The sequence below is a fragment of the Ceratotherium simum genome, chromosome 3 (genome assembly GCF_057802395.1).
Source record: "Ceratotherium simum simum isolate JZ-2026a chromosome 3, ASM5780239v1, whole genome shotgun sequence".
Lineage (NCBI taxonomy): Eukaryota > Metazoa > Chordata > Mammalia > Perissodactyla > Rhinocerotidae > Ceratotherium > Ceratotherium simum.
Window position 1 is genome coordinate 52,553,301 of NC_141902.1, and position 21,451 is coordinate 52,574,751.

Below are 21,451 nucleotides of genomic sequence, written 5' to 3' on the forward strand. Positions count from 1 at the left end.
TGCCTGGCCAACTCCCCTACTTCCTGTCTCACACCCTGGCAGACCCAGCTTTCAGAGCTCTTCCTCCAGGAAGCTTTCCCTGATTCCCAGAAACCAAAACAAGGCCCCTCTGTGTACTCTCAGAGTGCCTGGTGCACTCCGTCTTAGCACTTATCTCATGGTACTAAAACTTCCTGTTTATTTCTGTCTCATCCCCCAATGGATTATATGCTCCTTATGCAAGCAGAGTACCTCTTGCTTATCATTATATTCCTTGGATACTGGACCTAACAAAGAATTGGAGCTCAAAAATATCTGTTGAATTAAAAGAGCAGTCTAGCCAGCTGCTTCTACCTTGAACATAAATGATTGTGTTCCTACCATTCGTTACCCTCCCATCACCCACACCCCAAACTCCTTTATTTGCCTTCTGTGTCAGCCACCTTGTGAAATGGTCTTCCAGATAATTTCCTAAATGTAACAGCCATTGGTCCCTCTCTGTGATACTCTTGTCAAATTTTTCCTTTCTTGTAATTCTCTCCTCCTTGGATTGCTGGAATCTTGCGCTCTCCTCGTTCTCCCCCCACTTCTGTGACTTCTCTTTCTCAGAATCCGTCACTCTCTTCTCTCCCTTCCCCTGTTTAACAGATCTCAAATTACTTTTGTCATTTTCCCTCCTAGACTTGCTTCTTGTCCTCGGTTCCCTGTTTCTGTGAACAGCGTCAGCATCCTCTACAACATGAAGGTGGAAACCTCAGCATCATCTTCAACTTCTCTCTGTTTACGAAATCTATTTAGGAGCAGCCGTGTCTAGTAAACTCTGCTTCCCAAATGGCACTACATACCTATAACCCTTGCTCTAGTTTAGGCCCTCATCCCTTCTTGCCTGGACTACTGATGATTATTATCACCTCTGAATTGGTCCTACACTGGCCCCATTCCAGCATCTCTCCATCTAACTTTTCCTTTACAGTGTTCCTGTTGTGATACATCATTGCTTGGAATGCCTAGTTGCTGTCTGTTGCCTCTGGAATAAAGCTGAAACTTCTAATGAAGAGGTCAAGGCCTTCCTCAAATCACGCAACTAACCTTTCCAGCCATATTTCTGAACACAGGACCACTTCTTGTACTTGAACTACTCCCTGCCCTCCCCTGCCTACCTGCCCATGCTTCCTCCTGGACTGCCCCTACCCACAATTCATTTCTTCATGTGGAAATCTTACCAAGTTTTCATGCTTTGTATAAAGGTCGCTTCTCCTATGAAGTCTTTGCTGATCTCTCGCCTTTGTGCTCTGTTTTAGTCAAGATATCATCATGCTCTGCCACCTTAACAAATAAATCCTGAAATCCCAGGGGCTCAACCCGGTTATTTCTCACTCACATTGCAGTCTGATGTAAGTCAAGCAGCTCTCCTTGGTGGCTCTTCTCCCACAGTGACTCAGGGGTCCCAGCTGCTTCCATCCATCAACTCTGCCATCTCAGAATTGTCTGCTTCCAGTGGTGAGGAGGAGAAAGGGAAAGCCTAGAGAGTGCATACACACTCTTAACTGTCTCAAATTGGAAGCAACCCATCACTTCCAATCACATTCCCATTGATGAGAGCTTAATCATAGGGCCACAAATGGCCTACAGGGAGACTGGAAAATATAGGGAAGCACATGGACATTTGGTCAGCACTGCTCTGCCATAGGCTCCTCAGCAAGCGTGACCACCCAGTTTGCCTGGGACTATCTTTAGTTTTAGCCCTGCAAAGTCTTGCATCCCAGGAAAACCTTCAGTCCTGGGCAAACCGGGAAGGTTGGTCACCCTACCTCCAGGTGTTGGCCTGTACCTCTGTACCACCATGTCACACTTGTCTATTTCCACTTCATCTAGATCTAGATTACAGACTTCTTGGGAGCAGGGACTGGATCACATGGATCTTTCTGATTCCCACGAGGTCAAGAACATTGTCTGTACTGAGTAGATAACCATAAATTTGCGTAGAGGCTTAAAGTGTCTTTTTGGTTTTTGATTATGTGAATAATATATATTCAGTGTAAAAAAAAACCAAGGTGAGCAAAAAGGGAGAAAACAATTTTAAAAATTACCTTAATTACTAGCTCTCCTTAGAAATTACCATTTAGCTTTTGGAGTGCACACACGCACGTGTGCGCACACACACACTCGAGTGCATGTGCACGTGCACACATGCTCATGTGTGCGTGTGTATAAAATATGGGAATTGTAAAGAAAAACTGGGTCACATTTCACAGGCTGTTCTGTAAGTTGTTTCTTTCATTGAACAATATATCTCATAAATGTCTGTGGAATTAAATTGAAAATGATATAATTAAATGACTTGGCATTTATTGGGCCCAAATTGTAATTTACCTGGGAATGCTGGTATGATTAGCAGCTGTATCGTGTTCTTTAACTTGGCATGCTAACCATCTGGTATAATTGACGGGTTGTGTTTCCTTTTTTAAAGTAAATGCAAGTGATATAAATTATTCCAGAACATTGCAAAAGATGGGCAGCTACCCAGTTCATTACACAAAGCAAACATAACCTTGGTGCCCAAAACTGATCAAGATATCATTAAAGAAAGAAAGAAAAACTACAGACCAATCTCACTTAGAATATAGATCTTAAATGAAATATAAGCAAATAGACTGTAAGAAGATATCAAATAAATTAATAATAATAATAATACCCTTATAGAGATCTTTCTATGTGCCTGCCATTGGTCTGGGTGCTTTATGTACATGGACTCACTAATACTCATGATACTCTGTGAGGTCCCATTTTACAGATGAAGAAACTGAAGTACAGAAAGGGTAACGTGTCCACAGTCACGCTAATAGAAACTATATACCAAGACCAGATAGGGCTTTTATTCCAGCAATGCATGAATGGATCACTACAAGGAAACCTACTGATATGACAGAATACAGCAATAGGTTTAACAAGGAAAACAAGATCGTCTTGATAGACACAAAGAGGCCCTCAAGAAAAGGTGATGCCTCTTCTAACAAAAATACTACAAAAAATAGGAGCAGAAGGGCGTTTGTTTACACTAAAGAGTGTGTATTTCAAACCAATGTGTTTCTGTTAAAAATCAGGTTCAAAGGATGAATTCCTCACTTCTTACTACTAGCAGCCAAAATATAAATCACCCAGGAATACTTTATAAAACATATGAAAGTCTTCTCTTTTCTGCAAAAATAGTATTTGTTCTTTCCATGAAAAATTTGAGGAAAAAGCCTAGAAAATCACACTGAAAAGAATAAAAACTTTCCATAAACCTCTGTTCTGAGGAACTGCTCAGCATTTTATGCATATATATTTTTTCCTTACTGAATTAGGATCATACAATTATACTATTTTGAAACTTGTTTTCTTTCTTTAGTTAAACATATACTATGAATAATATCCTTTGTCATTAAATACTCTGTCATGAATTAATTTTAATGACTGCATAATAGTCCACCAAAAGGATATACCATAAAGTAGCTTCTGCTGTTGGACACTTAGGAGGCTTCCTTTATTTTTTTTTTGGCTATTGTAAATAGTAATGCAAATAATGTCCTCATCTCTAAACCCTTTCAGAGCCCTGATGGTTAATTTAGGTTAAACTCCTGGAAAACAGTTCCAAAATTTTTGACGTATCCTGCCAAATTGCCTTCCTAGAATATTCACACTAATTTATACTTCTACTAGTAATGTAGGAGAGTGCCGTTTCCTCCACACTCTCATCAACCAATAATTCAAATGAGATATGTGGGCGATGTAAATGAAGAAACTACAAGAACCTTACTGAGAGTTGTGGTTATTTTGACTAAATGGAGAGATGTATCATGCTCCTGAATAGGAAAAATATATGCCACAAAGCTGTCAGTTCCTCCCAAAATAATTTACAAATTTAATGCAATGTCAACAGGAATTTTCTTAGAAATTGGCTAAATGAGACTAAAAGTTATCTGGAAGAGAGGAGAATATCAACAAACGTTGTAAAAGGAGAGGGGAATATCCTCACCAAATTTTTAAAAAGCAATAATAATTAAAGCAAAGCCATGCCGACCCGAGCACATTCCGTTTGCCTTTGTACCAAGCTACACTTCTATACACATTAGCTGATGCGGAAAGAGGTCTTCACACCAGCTGATAAAACCGTGTGGAACTCAAGGTTGTAGCATCCACTTTGTTCCCTAATTTTAATTAGATAAGAGCAGAAAGATATCCAAAGGTAAGTTTGTTATTTTTCACAAGGCCTTGCTTTCCACGGGGAAGGGCACCCAACAGTAACTAGATATGCTATCATTGGGCCTAATTGCCTCTCTCCTATCTCACAGCTTATTTAATCTGATAAAAACAGCTATGTTTATATTTTACTTTTAACTTTTTAAAGAATTTTCCAGTACACAAATTGAGTGCACAGGCAGGACTAGGAGGCACAACTATAGCTCCAGATTGTAGGCTGTGAAACCATGAGAATTCCTGTGATCGTCGAGGAGAGGGGGATGTGGTTGCATTTTGGCTGGTGTTGGCTGTGTTAGAGCCTGCTGATTTCAAGATGGGAAAATGGAGCTGTTTGTGCCCCTAAACCCGAATTTTTTAAATACCAGGGATTAGACTCTTTCCCTGACTGCTCTTGTTTAAAACATGGTCCTCTGAGAACACGTGGTCAATCTCTATAAAAACACAAGTTCATTTGCTTAAACCCATTTGTGGGAAACTTTCCCATATAATGTTGTTCCACAGGCCTTTCCATTTAAAGAATAATTTGAAAGAAGGACACCAACAACACGTAATGTATTTAGAGAGAGACATCCACCCACCCACACAGATGCTCACATACAGCAAAATCAAACCGGTTGGCACTGACACCCAAGCCCTCTGAGTTCAAAGCAAGAGCCACCTCAGAGTTCCCACCATCCGAAGAGGACCTTGGCTTTTTCCTTTGAAGTGTTTCCTTTGAAGGTCAAGGTAAAGGGGCCATGTTGACTCAAGAAATTGCTAATCTATAGAAGGATGTGGCCTCTGCTCCATCACACATTTGTAATGTTCGCATGAGGTTAACAAAACAAATGGCTTTGACTGTAATGCGTGAGCTGGGGCCAGCCTTTCTTCTCAACTTGTCCCCATCACAGGAACATTCCTTTAGGATAAGGAGAGACCTAAGTGAAGAAAGAACCCACCAGAATCTAAAACCACTTACTCAATTAATTTCAAGTCTCTTGAATCTCTGTAGTCATCTGGGCAGAGTTGTTGTCCTGCAGTTGGCTGCTATTTGCCAAGATTATAAAGACTGGACTTGGAGTCAGAATATCGGGATTGAAATCCTGACCCTCCTGTCCCTTATTAAGCAGTGTCATCCCTGATAAGTGTCTTCACAGTTTTTCTTCTTGACTTGCTTCATACTAATTCCTGCTGAAGAATTTCTTAAAACAAGCTGCAAATTTAAAAAACTCCAAATTTTCTGAGAGATTTTTTGAGTATAGAACCAGAAGTTTATAGGACTTACATACAAGCTGAAGTCTAAGTGTTAGTTACAAACTGAAGTCTAGGAGGTAGATGTCTTGGCACACGATAGAAATTCCATCACTGAGATAGGCTGAGCCCAGGCAGAATTTTGCCAGTCAAAGTGACCGGGTAGCAAAAAGTAGAGTGTTCAGCAGCCTCACTTATACTCAAAAAACCCTCTCAACAATGCAACAGGCATCACTAGAATATTTACACCAGATGCTTCATTTATTTTGGTATCTCCAGTACATAGCACAGGCCTCTGCATATGGTTGAATTTAATACATCAGAAAATGCAGCGTGTTCTCTCCATGCTCATCACTACCCTCTTCCACACAAATATGTGGTCTAACTTGTGAGTATACTAAAAATGATGTGTATCACATATTGAATCTAAAAGCATTTCTCCATCAGGAGAAAATAGGTTGTCTGGCAGAGTCAAAAAAACTGGAAATATCAGATAAGTATAAGAAACTTTGATCAAATATTTTGTTTTGAGGTGGATGCAGGCAACATGCCTCCCCCACCCCACACCCTCGCTAATAAGGTCACTCATGGGATTTGGAATGGATGTTGCATATGCCAGCCACCAAATGGCCTGCCTCAGAGCCCCAAAGGGTCATATGTTTGGATAAAGTCCCTCCAGCCTCTCTGTTGTTGTTTATCTCAAGTCTTAATTCAAGGGGCTTCTTTCATCACATTTTTTTCCCCAAGGAAATACCACCCAGGTAGCTAGGAGATCAACAACAGAGTATGTAAGGTGGGTGGGGAGAGACTCTATTCGTTTAACAAGGTAAGAGAACAGGCATGCTTAGGGCTAAAAGAGCGATTTTGGCTACCCCAAGTTAGGATTTTACATATAAATATGAGTATAGATAGATAGATACACAAAAACCCATATATAAATCACTCTATCTATCTATCTATCTACCTACCTACCTATCATATATCCATGTCAGGTACTCCTATATCTGGAGCGACTTGTATAGGGTATAAATTACATCTTACCAGCTACATTAGTGGTGGGGCGAAACGGAGCCAGTTTTCTCCATATTTATAGCATTTTGTATCTTTCCAAAACACTAAGTTCACCGAATCTTAAAATGCTGTAAGGTAGGGAGGGGGAAAATCATTTTCCCTATGTGAAAGTAAGATATACGCCAAGGTCACTCTGGAAGGCTGAATCTCTCCTCCCTTGGGAATTGCACTGGTCCCAGGCCAGCCTGGACACTCTCCCCGGCCCCTTGGTGGTCTGGATAGTAGAGGAGGGTCAAGAATGACGTTTGTTCCATTCCTCCAGATGTTCTCCTAGGTGGGCGGTGGACTTGTCACCCTGCAGCCCTTCAGGCTGTCATGTGAATGAGGCCCCTACGTGGATACTCGGAAGAAATCTGCCAGGAGAAGGTTGCTGAAATCCAGGTGTGGGCACTGGGTGTGCCAGTGATGTGTCCACCATTTGGTGGCCTCAAAAGATGTTGGTTCAGCTGCTTTGGCAGGGATGCGAATGATATCTGGGGATGCAGGGCCAGAGGCCCGGATTGCTTCTGAGGCAAGTCTTGATGGTTATGATTAATTGGGGAGATTGAGGCGGAACAGTTTTGTAGGAGTTAAATGGGCTGATGTCTTAGAGATCCAGGAAGGCCGAACCATGAATTCTGTTGATAATAAGCAGTTGCTCAAACTTTTAGCACAAAAAAGAAGTGTTTGCAATGACTGCTTTATGTTCTATTCCTCTTCAGTCTTTTTTCCACATTGCTACCAGAAGCAAACCAGACATTGCATGTGTGACCTTGATTAGAATGTTAAGAGGAGTTTTCTTTAGGTAGAAAAATGCTGGATGATTTTTTTCCCTTCTTCTTTTTCACTTCTCTATGTTTTTTCATATTGTCTACAAGAAACAAGTATTCCTTTAGAACACTTTAAATGTATTTTTAAAGAAATCCTTATATATGCTCCTTTGCCCTTAGGATAAAGTATGTATTTTTCCCTATGGCAAGACCCTCCATCTCAGATTCCCGCTTTCTCATTGAGTGTGTGTCCACCACTGGGCTCCATATGCCCCCCACCCTCCAGCCAGTTGGAACTGCTCCCCATCTCTCTCTCCCCCTCCAGTCTCCTCTTTGTGCCTTATCCATGTCATTCTGCATGGAGGCCTTCTTGCTCCTCTGTCTCCTTGGCTAACACCTTTCTCATCCTTCAAGACTCAGCCCAAGTTTCATCTCCTGGATGGCACTGATTCTGACCCCACCCCCATCCCAGGCAGGTGCCCCCATAGTCAACAAACACGCGGTCCTGAACAGTTGCTAGAAGTCGCTCACACCTAGAGCAAAAAAGATAACATGAGCCTTTGAAAGACTCAGAGTGTCTTTGGGAATGCATGATGATAATCTAAGTTTGAGTTCCTGCTTAGGTCCGGGATTGGCTCACAATACAATTTCCTGGTGGGAAAGATAGAAAAAGTAAACTTAGTATTTACTGAGTAGATATTATAATAAGTATAATCCTTACACTTATGTAGGGTCGAGAGTTTAAAAAATGCTTTCATACAATGCTTTATTTGATTTACAACCGACGCTCTGAGCTGTGCATGGTACAAACTGTACTACCCACATTGCCGGGTGAGGGCACTACAGTTACAGAGGTAGGGTAACTTGGCCACGGTCCCACATCTAATTAGTGCAAGAGCCAGGAAAAAACTAACTCCAAATTCTCTGCTCTTTCATTATATCAAAGGGCCTTTAAGAGAAGCCACAGTGATAGAAGGCACCTTAATGTACAGTGAGCCAAGGATCCATCTAGGACGCGAGTCCCCTCTGCTTTTCCCCCACACTGTCCCTTCCCCAACACATGCATCTTCACCCAGCTCCTGCCAACCATGCCAGGAGACAGGGAGCTCACTATATCCCCTTCCATCTTTTAGCAACTTTGAGAAGCCACAACTCTTATTATTGAATTCTTCATGCCAAGTATCATGTTTGGTGTTTTACAAATACAAAACAAGCCTATGTGATAGCCATTACTATTTTCTTTTTCATTTTTTAATTAATTAATTAATTAATTTTTTGTGAGGAAGATCAGCCCTCAGCTAACATCCATGCTAATCCTCCTCTTTTTGCTGAGGAAGACCGGCTCTGAGTTAACATCCATTGCCAATCCTCCTCCTCTTTTTTTCCCCAAAGCCCCCCAGTAGATAGTTGTACGTCATAGTTGCACATCCTTCTAGTTGCTGTATGAGGGACGCGGCCTCAGCATGGCCGGAGAAGCGGTGCGTCAGTGTGTGCCCGGGATCCGAACCGGGCCGCCAGTAGCGGAGTGCGCGCACTTAACCGCCAAGCTACGGGGCCGGCCCCTAGCCATTACTATTTTCATTTTACAGAGGAGAAATCTGAGATACAGAAAAGGTGAAGTATCTCGTTTATGGTCATGCAGCTGGTTGGTAAGTATATTGGCATTCAAGCCCAGTGTGTCTGACACCCACCGTATTACCTTTAGACAGAATCAGACTTTCTATAGTTTGTAGTCACTCAATTTACTTCTTGGTGCCTCTCAAAAATAGTATAAACTCTCTTTTATATGAGAGTGCCTTAAATTTTTACAGGCAGCTATGTTGTTTTCTCAGAATCTCCTGCTTTCGGGCCAGATGTTACCAGCCCCTAGCCTCTTGAGATGGCAGTTTCAGGTTCGCTCTCCAGCATTCCAGCTGCTCTCCTTTGTGTTTCCTCCAGTTTGTCTACGTCATTATGAAAATATGGCAGGCAAAATGAAAGATAATATTTTAGGTGTGGTTTGACCAACACTGTATTTAACCAATAGTGTGACCAACACAAGTGAATTTAAGTTTAAAATAAAGCCCTCGTTGATTTCACACGTGATGATACTAAGCTATGGTTCCTTCATTCTGACCTTGGGCAATTGATTTTTTTGGACCCAAATACAGAATTTCACACTTAACCCTAGAAAACCTCATTTTAAATTTGCCCCTCCTTGTGGCCTGTCAAGATCTGTTTGCCAAGAACTTGTTTCTACTATCCACCATATTTGCTTCCTCAATTTTGTATAATCTTCAAATTATTTTCTTGTGTATCTTTAATCTAGACATTGGTTTAAAACGACAACAAAAACAAAACTTTCTCCCATTTGGCTTCCATCCATTCACGATAGATATTCACCCCTTTATAAATTCTCCTCATTGCTCTTGAATCCAGTTGGTTATTTCTCCATTTAGTCTACACAGATATTGAGAACCCAGGTCGCTGAAGCGGTGAGCACTGAACTTTAACCACTAGGCCATCAGGGCTGGCTCAGACCTTACTTTCTAAGGAGGAGACAAATCCATAGATATCAAGGAACCTGCTCGAGATTACACAGCTAGTCAGTGACAGAGCTGGGTCTTTGGATCCAAGTCCAGTGCACCTTTTACTACACCATCTTGCCCTGGTTCCCTTTTCCATCTTCCTTCTCAACACATATGTATCCTAAAATAGGCATTAAAATTATACATAAGAAAAAGCTTGAGATTTTAACTTATAAAAGATTTTCTTTGGCTATAGAATAATAGACTCATGCTTGGTTAATAGAACATTAACATTTTCATTGAATTTTAACTCTAAAATTTTCCTAAAAGAAACCTAAAAAGATATGCCAACTAACATTTGCAAAAGACATATCTGATACGGGACTGTTATCCAAAATACACAAAGAACTCTTAAAACTCAACAATAAGAAAACAAATGGTCCAACTAAAAACAGGCCAAAGACCTTAACAGTCACCTCGCCAAAGAAGAGATACAGGTGACAAATACGCATATGAAAAGATGCTCCACATCACATGTCATCAGAGAAAAGATATGCCAACTAAGGAAGCTAATCAATTAACAATAAATATTACTGTACATGCTGCCCAACTCTCCCTCTGCTCGTTTGAAGGGAAGCTCTGAACATGAGTCAGCCTACTCTCCACCCCCTCCCCGTCTCTGGGATGTTCCCCAAAGCTGCCCACTACTTTTCAATTTTAATTCAAGCCTTGAAGTGTAATCTGGTTAGCAACAGATAAAACTGTCCTATTTCATTCTACTGCTTTTGGAGAAATATAATAATGAAATTGGTGTTTAAGGCATAAAGGGATGCATTCAACTTAGAAAAGGAACAAACATCCTGAAGGAAAAACAGAGAAATGTAAAAATAAACCAGACAAACAGAAAAACAGGGTAATTCATAATTAAATACCAGATTTGTTTATTTGCAAACTCTAACAAAATGAACTCCTTTAGGAAATGTAAAAAGAAAACACACACACACACAATACAAAATTAGAAAGGAAACAACTCAGCTAAAGAATACAAACTAATTCTCTAAGTGGTATATTAATTAACATGTGTAAACCTCAGTGAAAGGATTACTTTTTTTAAAAAAAAGTATTAACCAAATGTAGAAATCCTGAAAAAGTTAGTAACTGTGGAAGTAATTGAGGATGTCAAAGAACCTTCCCCGAAAGGAACCCAGACAAGGGGTTCACTGCTGAATACTTGCAGACTTCCCTTCCGGACATTTAAATAATCGATAATTCCTGTGTTATGTAAAACCTTCCAGCGCACGGAAACATGAGGAACTGCCTAATTTCTATGTCATCATTCCAAACCTGATAAAGATAGTGAAAAATATTTAAAAAATTGAAGACAAATAAGAACAGAGAAAATGAAAGACTAACCTCTTTTAAATTAACAAAATAGCAAATGGAATTTACTAATACGTTAAGATATGAATACATCCCAACCTAGTTGTTATCCCCGTGATATAGGAAGATTCCACATAAGAAAATGTATTAATAAAGAATGTTAATTTTTAAACATGCTCCCTAAATGATTAAATTCAAAATTCCAAACAGTTTAAATAGGGGGCCAGCCCGGTGGCACAGCGGTTATGTGTGCACGCTTTGCCTTGGTGGCCCGGGGTTCGCAGGTTCGGATCCCGGGCACAGACTGACGAACCGCTCATCAATCCACGCTGTGGCAGTGTCCCACATACAGTAGAGGAAGATGGGCACAGATCTTAGCTCAGGGACAATCTTCTTCAAGCAAAAAGAGGAGGATTGGTAGTAGATGTTAGCTCAGAGCCAGTCTTCCTCACAAAAAAACCCCCAAAACAAAAAAACATAACAGTTTAAATAGACTAGAAATCTAAATTGTCCCTAAAATGGTAAAGATTATCTATTCCAAAGAACTAATTAGCATTATATTAGACATATGGGAAATATTTTTGAAAATATTCATGAATTTTATTTCCTCTTTGAATCTTATTCCCTGGCAGCCCTCCCCCTCCTAAACCAGAAGGCAGATATTTGACTTCTGTAGCTGGACTAGGTTTCCAAGTCTTTCTTTTCTCTCCTTTTTGGTATAACAGAAACCCAGCCTGGATGCTCCCAGTGTTCTCTCACAGAATGACAGCTGGGCCATGAGGCTGATGCTCTTTGGTGGGGGCAGGATATGATAGAAGGGAAGTAAAAACTTACCGTTTCTAACTCAAGAGTGTGGAAAGAAGAAGGAAGAGGCAAGAGGGGAGACAGAGTTTGAGAAGGTGCAAGATAAGAGCCAGGTGCTCCAACCTCTCCTCTATGGCGGCTGTGAAGGCTGGGATAAGAGAAGCAGAGATTAGGTAGCGTGAGGAGACGCTGAGGACTCTTGTGTAGGCCTTTGGGGGACAGCGACCTGCAGGTGGTGCCTTTACCAACACAGGGTAGGGTACCCTGGCCTAGCATTGTCCCAGAGAGGGGAGAGGTTCTCCACTGGTCTCCAAGGGAAGGATCTGGAAGGAAGGGAGTGTAATTGAGAGCCAGTGATCCTGCCAGGGACCCCTCATGGGGAGGAGCCTGGTGACCTGCAGCAGAGCTAGATGACGCCCATGGTGGAACTTGGAGGATCTACAGGTCTAGAGGTTGAGCATTGTTGGGTCACCAGACTCGGACCGAGTCACCAGAGACCAGCCACAGCCCTCACCTGCCAGTGCCAGCAAGATCCGCAGTGACCAGGCAGACGAAGGGCGCCTTGGGAGAAATTAGTGAGATTCTGAGGATACCACACACATCTGAGGACTTCTTTTCCACCTGCATGAGACACAGGCAGCTGCCTACAAGATCAGTGATTATGTGGTCCTGTCGGTTAACAGTTTATCTAATCAGTGCAGCCATGTCCATCTTAGGATCCATGGGATCATGTTCTCAGGTTCATGATCTGAATATTCATCTTGTTATCATTGGATTGGTTAAAGAGCTAAACTTAAAAATAAAAAGCTGAAGATAAAAGAGAATATTTGATCGCCGGAAGGATACCAACTTTCTAAGTTTTGAAGACATGAAATAAATTTGAAAGGAAACAACTGAAAACTCCCCACAGGCAATCTAAGAGCTTCTGCCTAGCAACATAAAAGTAAAAGCAGAGCTTTGAAAAATAGCCGTAAGAATGTAACACATAGATAAATACATATATTTGTCTCTTAAAGGATAAATAAAGAAAATTTATCTTTAACATGTGCAGCATTCATGTGCAGCATATAATCAATACGATATCAGTATTCCCATTAAAATAAAGCAAACGTGTGAATGCTTGCTTTTATTGTTATTTAACATTGTTTTTTCAAATTCTGGGTAATATAATAAAACAAAATAAAAATAAGAGATATAACGATTATAAGTGAAAATATGAAACTATTGCTATTTGCAAATGATAAGATGACACTACTCAAAAACCCAACCGAATCAGCTGAAAATCCTTTAGAGTGGTGGGTCCCAAATTCACATACAAATTGGAATCATTTGGGGAACGGCAAAACCTGCTGATGCTGGAACCTCAGCCCAGAGACTGGGGTTTAATTGGTCTGGAATGTGGCCTGGGCTTTGGAATTTTTAAAGATCCTCAGGTGATTCTAATGTGCAGACGAGTTTGGTAAGACGGCTTTATAATTAATGTGAGCCCAGCAAATTTGCTCTATTGAAGAGAAATATACAAAAATAAATAAGCTTCCTATCCTAGAAATTATCAGTTAGAAAATAGAACAGGAAAAAGTATCTCATTTATAATAGCAGCAAACATGTAAGATACCTGAGAATGGTCTTAGCAAGAAAGCTGTGCTACTTGTGCAAAGGAAATCATGATATTATTTTGGGAGAGATTATAGCAGTCTTGAATAAATGGAGAGACATAGGGTGTTCCCAGATTGATTTATAGATATAATGACGTTCGTAGGAGGATTAGGAGGAGAGGAGTTAACAAACAGACTCGTAAGAAAGTATTTTTAAATTTGGGTAAGTGGGTTTTTAAAAAGTTTTAAAAAATTGAGAAATAAGAATGGAGAGTTTTTGCCTTCCTAGGCATTAAAGTGGATTTATAAATGTAATTCTGGCCCAAGAAAATTTTTAAATGTGAAAATTTTCACTCCTGCTCAAAATAAATGCTTAATAAATGAAAGAGTTAAATACAAAAATATAAAGTCAGAAAACCAGAAGAAAAATAGGTAAATAATTTTTAATACATGGTTGGGAGAAAAATTTTAAGCCGAAAGTAATAGAAAAAACTCATCCATAGGATTAGAAATAATTTATCACATAAAAATTCAAAAATCAGTGTGTAGAAAGAAATAAAACTAAAAGGCAAACTGGAAGAAAAAATTTGCAGCAGAAGACAAAAGATTAATATCCTTAATTCATAAAAAGCTCTAAAAAGAAAAAAAGCAGTCACAAAGTGAAAATGATCAAAAGACAAACATATTTTTTTTCTTAAAAATATATACAGATCATGAAAATATATTCAGCCTCACTAGTAACCCAAGAACTACAGATTCAAACAGTAAGGTATCATTTTTTATTTACCAAATTGGCAAGATTAAAAAAAAATTGTACTCACTGCAGGGGAGGCTTTTGTGAGGCAGCCAGACCAACCCTAATGGGACTGTAGGTTGATCCTTATCTTTCTGGAAAGCAAATTGGCAATATACACCCAGAATTTTAAAATGTTTCTTTTCTCTGACACATAATCCTACTTCTAAGACTCCATCTATCCTTTGCAAATAGGAAGAAAAGGATTTACATTCAAGAATAATCTGAAAGACATTATTTGTAATAATAAAAATTTGGGGCCAGCTGCGGCTGGCCAGGTGGCCTAGTGGTTACGTGCCTGTGCTCTGCTTTGGCGGCCTGGGGGTTCGCGGGTTCGGATCCCCGGCGCGCACCGACACACTGCTTGTCAAGTCATGCTGTGGTGGTGTCCCAGATAAAGTAGAGGAAGATGGGCATGGATGTTAGCCCAGGGCCAGTCTTCCTCGGCAAAAAGAGGAGGATTCGCATCAGATGTTAGCTTAGGGCTCATCTTCCTCACACGCACACAAAAAAATTGGGGGCCAGCCTAAATGTCTCACACCAGAGAAACAATCACGATACATCCATATGGTGAAATAGTGTGCAATATAATCATTACTTTTCCAATCTGATAAAAATACTTTTTAACACATACATATATATCAACTTTAAAAAATAATGACACAAAAACATGCTAAAACTTAAGTAGTGATAGGTAGTGGATTTTTTCCCCCTATTTAAAATTATTTTTTAATACCAATAGTTGTTTTTACAACCAAGTGTTAGTTTTATAATCAGGAATAAAAAGAAGAAAAGGAAAAGAAGTAAGACTAATGACTAAACCTGTGGAAAACCCATATTGATAAAAGCATCAGAATCAATACATAAATGGAAAAAGGAAAAAATAATTTACATAAAAGGCTGTTAACTGTACATATTAAAAGTTGTTCATACTCAACTTCTCTGGTCATAAAAGAAATGCAAGTTAAACCAAGTCAAGACACTAATTCATGAGTAAAGTTAAATTAAAAACATAAAATAATTTCCAATGTTGAACAGGTTAAAGTGAAATTAATTACACTCTTAAAGAGTTGGGGCAATACATTAATCCAACAGCTCTATAAAAACAATTTGGTTCCACACATCAAGAGTGGTAATAATGTTCATATCCTTTGAAAACTCGAATTCCTTATTGGGATATGCTTCTAAGAAAATTATTCAAAAGGGAAAAGAAAGAAAAAGATATCCACTGCAATTTTACTTAAAATATTAAATTGGACTATATAGTTAAAAACAAGATACAACATGGTACATCAACTTGATAGACTAGCGTGATGCTATGAAAATAAAGAAAAAGGTATGGTTACTATCTTGAGTGGTGAATAAATGCAGAAGGCAAAATTGTATGCAAACTGAGTATGACATTAAAAAATAGTAAGAGGGGCCAGCGGTGGCGCAAGCGGTTAAGTGCACGCGCTCCGCTGTGGCAGCCCGGGGTTCGCCAGTTCGGATCCTGGGCGCACACTGATGCACCGCTCGTCAGGCCATGCTGTGGTGACGTCCCATATAAAGTGGAGGAAGATGGGCATGGATGTTAGCCCAGGGCCAGTCTTCCTCAGCAAAAAAAGAGGAGGATTGGCAGATGTTAGCACAGGGCTGATCTCCTCACAAAAAAAAAAAAAAAAAAAATCTTGTAAGAAACTAGGAAGGAGGATAAGAATGTGTTAGGGTGGTGAAATTATGAGTAAATTTTCTTTTTGTAATTTAATTTAATCTTGATATAACATTGTTTTTAACAATGCACAGAAATCAGAGGGAACAAGTATTAAAGGGATGAAGGGGAAAACAATATTTATACACTAATCGTGTATATGTTTAAGCATCAGTTGGTGACAAGGTCCTTCTTATACATACAACTGCAAAGTAGGTGTCTTCGTTTTCTTAAATGAGTAAAACAGCAGCCTTAAGAAACAAGTAACTTGTTTGAGGTTACACACTCTTAAATTCTGGAACAAAGATTTACTCCTTCTTCCAACGCCACTATACCATCTGCCTCTAAATGTGTGTACAATGCTGGCTATTGACTGTTATATGTCACAGATTTCTTTGAGTATGATGAAAATTATGAACTATCTTCCCCAGAAAAACTCACATGAATGCACAAAATTTGCATATTCAGCACCTTCTAAGGGTAGGGTCATCACATACCTTGGTTAAATTAGAAATTTAATTTGGAAAAATTATTAAAATTTTTCTTCCTTGGAAGAATTATTAAAAGACCCATTTTTCACTCTCAAAATTGTTCTGTTTGGGACTATATATTATGTGGTTATCTTTAATTATAGGCCAGGTATATTCTTTCCTTTTTCCTTTTTTCCCCAATCTCTCTGGTTTACCCTTAAATATCACCATTGGTGTGACTTCTTTAAGTAAAGCAATCCAAATGGGGCATTTTCTCCACCTACACAGCATGGGCAGGGAGCTGGTGCCCCTGGGACTGTCATCTACTATCAACCCACACCTCATCTTGTACCTTGTGAGTAGGCTTCACCTTGGGAAGTTGACAGTAGAGTCCTGAAGAAATTGGACAGCAGGTAGTGGGTAGGTTTTGGCTGGGTAAGGGGAAGTCCCAGGCATGCGTGCAGACTCTGGTGAGGACTCACTAGCTGCCCACAATTGGGACCCTGAATACCTGGGTGGGTGTTAGGAGAAGGTGAGTCCTGGAGTCACAGGGCCAGCAATATGGTGCTGGAGAAGGTCAGCCACCAGAAGATAGTATCTTCCTAGATACCCCAATCATGCTCCATGGCCACACTTGGTCTGCCCTCAAAGTTGTCCCTTTAAGATAAAGATATTTAAGCAAACACCGAAGCCAGGGCCACAGTTCATTGAAGTGGGAGGGGGTCTGGATCATCAAACGGAGAGAGCTGGTTCCTGAAGAGCATCCTCAGACTTGCTAGGTGGGAGGCAGACAGGTCCAACTTCTCCCCTCGGTGTGGAGTCCCGCCAGGACGTGTGGCTGCTGAGATTCTCACAAAGGAATGAGGCAGATAAGCATCTTGTTCCTCACAACCCTCTTCTCAGAAGCAGAGGGAGATGATAAATACTAGCAGCAGCGGCAGAGAACAAGGGCTTCAAGGAGGTCTGTGGGACCAGACCTACACCATTTGTCCACATCAGACGAAGCTGGAGAACGGATTAGATACTGGCTCCAGAGGAGCTGTGGCGGTTGCTGGGAGCCCTCTGCTTCCTTCAGGCTGGCTTCAGAGAGATGTTGCTGATTATGGCTTTGTCCTTGAAGCCCAAAGGAACTTAGGGGAAATCATGAAGGAGATTAATGAGAAGCACTGTCTACAGCGAGGATGGAGAAGATCGTAGTGGATAAGCACATGGCAAGGAAAAGCTCCTACTTCCATCTGACTTAATTCATCCAAAGCAAGGGTTCTTGACCTGGGGTCCTTGGACTCAGATGAGAAAAAAATACATCTTTCTTTTCCTTCACCTCTCCTAAAAGTTATCCTTTTTTTTTATTATGAATATGAGTAACCAGCCACGGCAGTAGGACTGGGACTGCCACCAATTGAAATCATAGATATTTTCATACCACATTCTGCTTGTTGCAAATATTTCTCAGTATCGTTTATGCTCATTAATTCTTGGAGATTATAGTAGTTATTAGATCTGCTGATAGATCTCATTTTTTTTTTGTTTTTAATGCATTAAGGAATACATTTAATGTTTGATCACAAATTTGTTTTTCTAGATTTTAAAAAATATTTTAATAATTGTATTTCAATATGCTTGATTTCCTTTGCCATGCTACATATTTTATTTTATATATTTAAGAATGTTATTTTGAGATGGAGTCCATGGGCTTCACCACACTGCCAAAGGAGTTTCTGGCATAAAAAATAGTTAGGAATCCCTGGAAAGTAAAACCATCAGCCTACTTAGTTTGCATCATAAGTTGCTCTTGTGTCAGTTATGCCGTATTTCTACGTGAATTGATAAATAATTGTGGAAAAAAGTGACTGAGGCATTTCCCATTAGGTGGTGTTCAATAGATGCCTTCAGAGAACCTCTTTGGCAATATTCTGTCTTCATTTAAATATTTATTCTTGAGACCTCCTTTCCTTGCTGCAATGAGAATTCTTTTACATTTCTCCATAGGGCTTATGTTTTCAGATCTGTGCAATGGCTGTAGTTCTTATAGCCCCAAGAATTATGATCCTCCCCTTCCAGTTCATGGACTTGATCAACATCATAGATTTTGGGGTGTTAATTTTTCCCAGTCTGCTCCCTCTACACCACCTCTCCAGAGCAAGTGGGTACTGCAAGAGTATTATGTATATTTTGGAAATGATTACACAAGGTAATACACTAGAGAAAATACACTAGAATCAGACTTTCAGAATTTTAAGGAATATGGAAGGAGTGTGTAGACATAGATGATGATACTAATGGAAATAATAATGGACAGCATGTTGAAGGCTACTGTGCTTTATATGACTTATTTAATTCTCTCTATATAATAGTTTACATATATCTTCTGATTTAATTTACAGAACAACTCTCTGAGGCAGTTATTAATATACACATTTACCAGTGAGGAAACTGAGGCACAAAGAGGTTAAGTAGGGACATGCAGCTAATAATGGCAAAGCCAAAGTTTAAATCCAGGCTGTTTTCACGCCTCATGCCCTAACCATTCTGCTCTTTGCCTCCCTTAGATTTGGGAATCTTCCCAAATCTCTGAAATGTATAAGGCAATGTAGAAATGAGAGATATTGTCTATGTGATGCTATGGTTAAAAAGATTACTAAAAATAAGAACTGAAAACTCACACTTAGGGAATTATTATGATTCTCACCCATTTCAAAAGAATTGACTACAAGTATACCTTAAATGCTGAACCCTCTGCTCAAATAAACTCGACAAAGGCAGGGAGAGTCTTAGGAACACAAGTTGGATTAAGATTAAAGTTAGAAGTGTCTGTTATTTTAAAGAGCTTCCAGAAAAAAAAAAAAAAGATAGACCTCTTGAACATAATGTAGGTCACCAAGTTCAAGAAAAACTCATAACTATTAGGTTTACCTTCTTTCCCACTCCACCTTCAGGCCAAGATCGATGGGATAAAACGGTGGTTTAGAACATTCCTGTTCCATTAAAGCCTATTCTTACCAAACAAATTTAATCAAATCACAGGGCATATAAACATAATTCAATTTAAAGAAGATGAAGATCATGTAGTTTCAAAGAGCGAAATTTTTCCTGTCCCCCCCAAATCTATAGTGATATTCAAATTTGAGAAATTGTATATGGTGGCTCAGCTTTTATGTGCTGTTTAGGAGTTACTTTCCCAGAGGTTTTAAATTGGCTGATTTTCTCTGAGCTCTGGGCTAGGATGCAGAGATGAGGGATGGTTCCCACCTGTATCTCTTTCCCCAGGACCTTGTCTTGTATTTGGTTGATTCTCAGCACACACGTGTTGTAACTGAACTGTGACAGGTGGATGTGAGTGGTCCATGCTCAAGGGTACCTTTAGCTGTGTATCCCATACTGGACACCGAGTGGGAACATCCTTCTCGGTGCACCAATGCCTCCTCTTCCATTCTTCGCCCCTCCCCTGCCTCAGGGCGGGGACTACATCTAATTTGCCTGTGTGTGCCCGGTGCCTAGCAGGGTGCCTGGCTCAGAGTAGGAGTGAGGTACATTCTGGAGTCCCTGTGGTACACACTGGAAGGAACAAGCCATGAAACAAGATACATTTGACCTGTTCATCTCAGGGTCCAGAGTCAAGATCACAGTGGGAAGCGAGGGCTACCCAGTGCATGGCACAGTTTTAAAAAAAATACCTGGAGTGAGTCTTTTATGTTTGGACTTAATAAGTGAAAAATAAAGGATAAAATGAAAATCTATAAAGTCATAGTGTGGCTTGTACTACGTACAATGAACTCATTAGTCACTTAAGCATCATATAGAGCAGCGTGTTCAGCCCCAACTACGTAAGATTCTGGTGTTTTCTTATTAGGTTATTGGTTCAACCTTATCAAGGAGTGACTGGGAGTGTGTTTCCCCTCATTCTGTCTCCACTTTTCTCTTTCTTTGTTGCTGACTTTGTCGTGACTTGCTGATGTGCACCCTGCATCGCTTTGCCTGTCCATTACCCCTAGAATTAGAGTTACTTAATCAATTATAAAGGAGTCATGACCTCAATCTTTCCACCCACAGTCTTCATCACCTGTATTTCCTTCTATGACTCTGACTCAGAGCTTTCACATGTTAGGATGTCTGTTCAAAGTGCAGATTTGGGGGCCTTATTTCCAGAAACTCTGATTTAGTATGTTTGTGTAGATGGCCTATGAATTACACATTGGGAAACACTGCTCTAGCTACGGCTATTCCTAATTTACAACTGTAATTATCTATGCAGTGACAAAATGTGATCTTTCCTCTCCTCTCATGTCCTCTGAGGAAATCTCTTGCCATAGCTGCTTTTACCTGGGAAAAAGCTTTTATTCACATCAATCAACTTCCTCTATAAGCAGTGGTTAGAGTGGTAGAGGTATTAGTCTGCTCGGGCTGCCATAACAAAATTCCATAGACTACGTGGCTTAAATAAATTTATTTCTCACAGTTCTGGAGGCTGGAGAGTCCAAGATCAAGGTGCCAGCTGATGTGGTTCCTGGTGAGAACTCTTCCTGGCTTGTAGAGAGCTGCTTTCTCGCTATGTTTTCACATGGTGGAGAGAGTGTGAGCCCTCTGGTGTCTCCTTTTAAAAGGACACTAATCTTATTGGGTTAGGGCTCCATCCTTATTACTTCATTTAACTTAATTACTTCCTTACTCTAAATACAGCCACATGGTAGGGGGATGTTGTGCTTCAACGTTTAATTGGGTGCGTGGCAGGGCACTGTTCAGTTTACAGCAGTAGACCACCTTGAATTTTGGTGGAAATGGAAACTTCATGTCTTGGACTTACCTGACAGAGGTTTCCACTAGTACTGAGAAGCAAAACCCCAATTAGATATTATTGAAGCAGCTTGAGAGCAATGGGACATCCACTGGTTGGGGAGGCTGCAGGAAATTGAGACAAACTTCTTGGCCCACCTTGTCTCTACG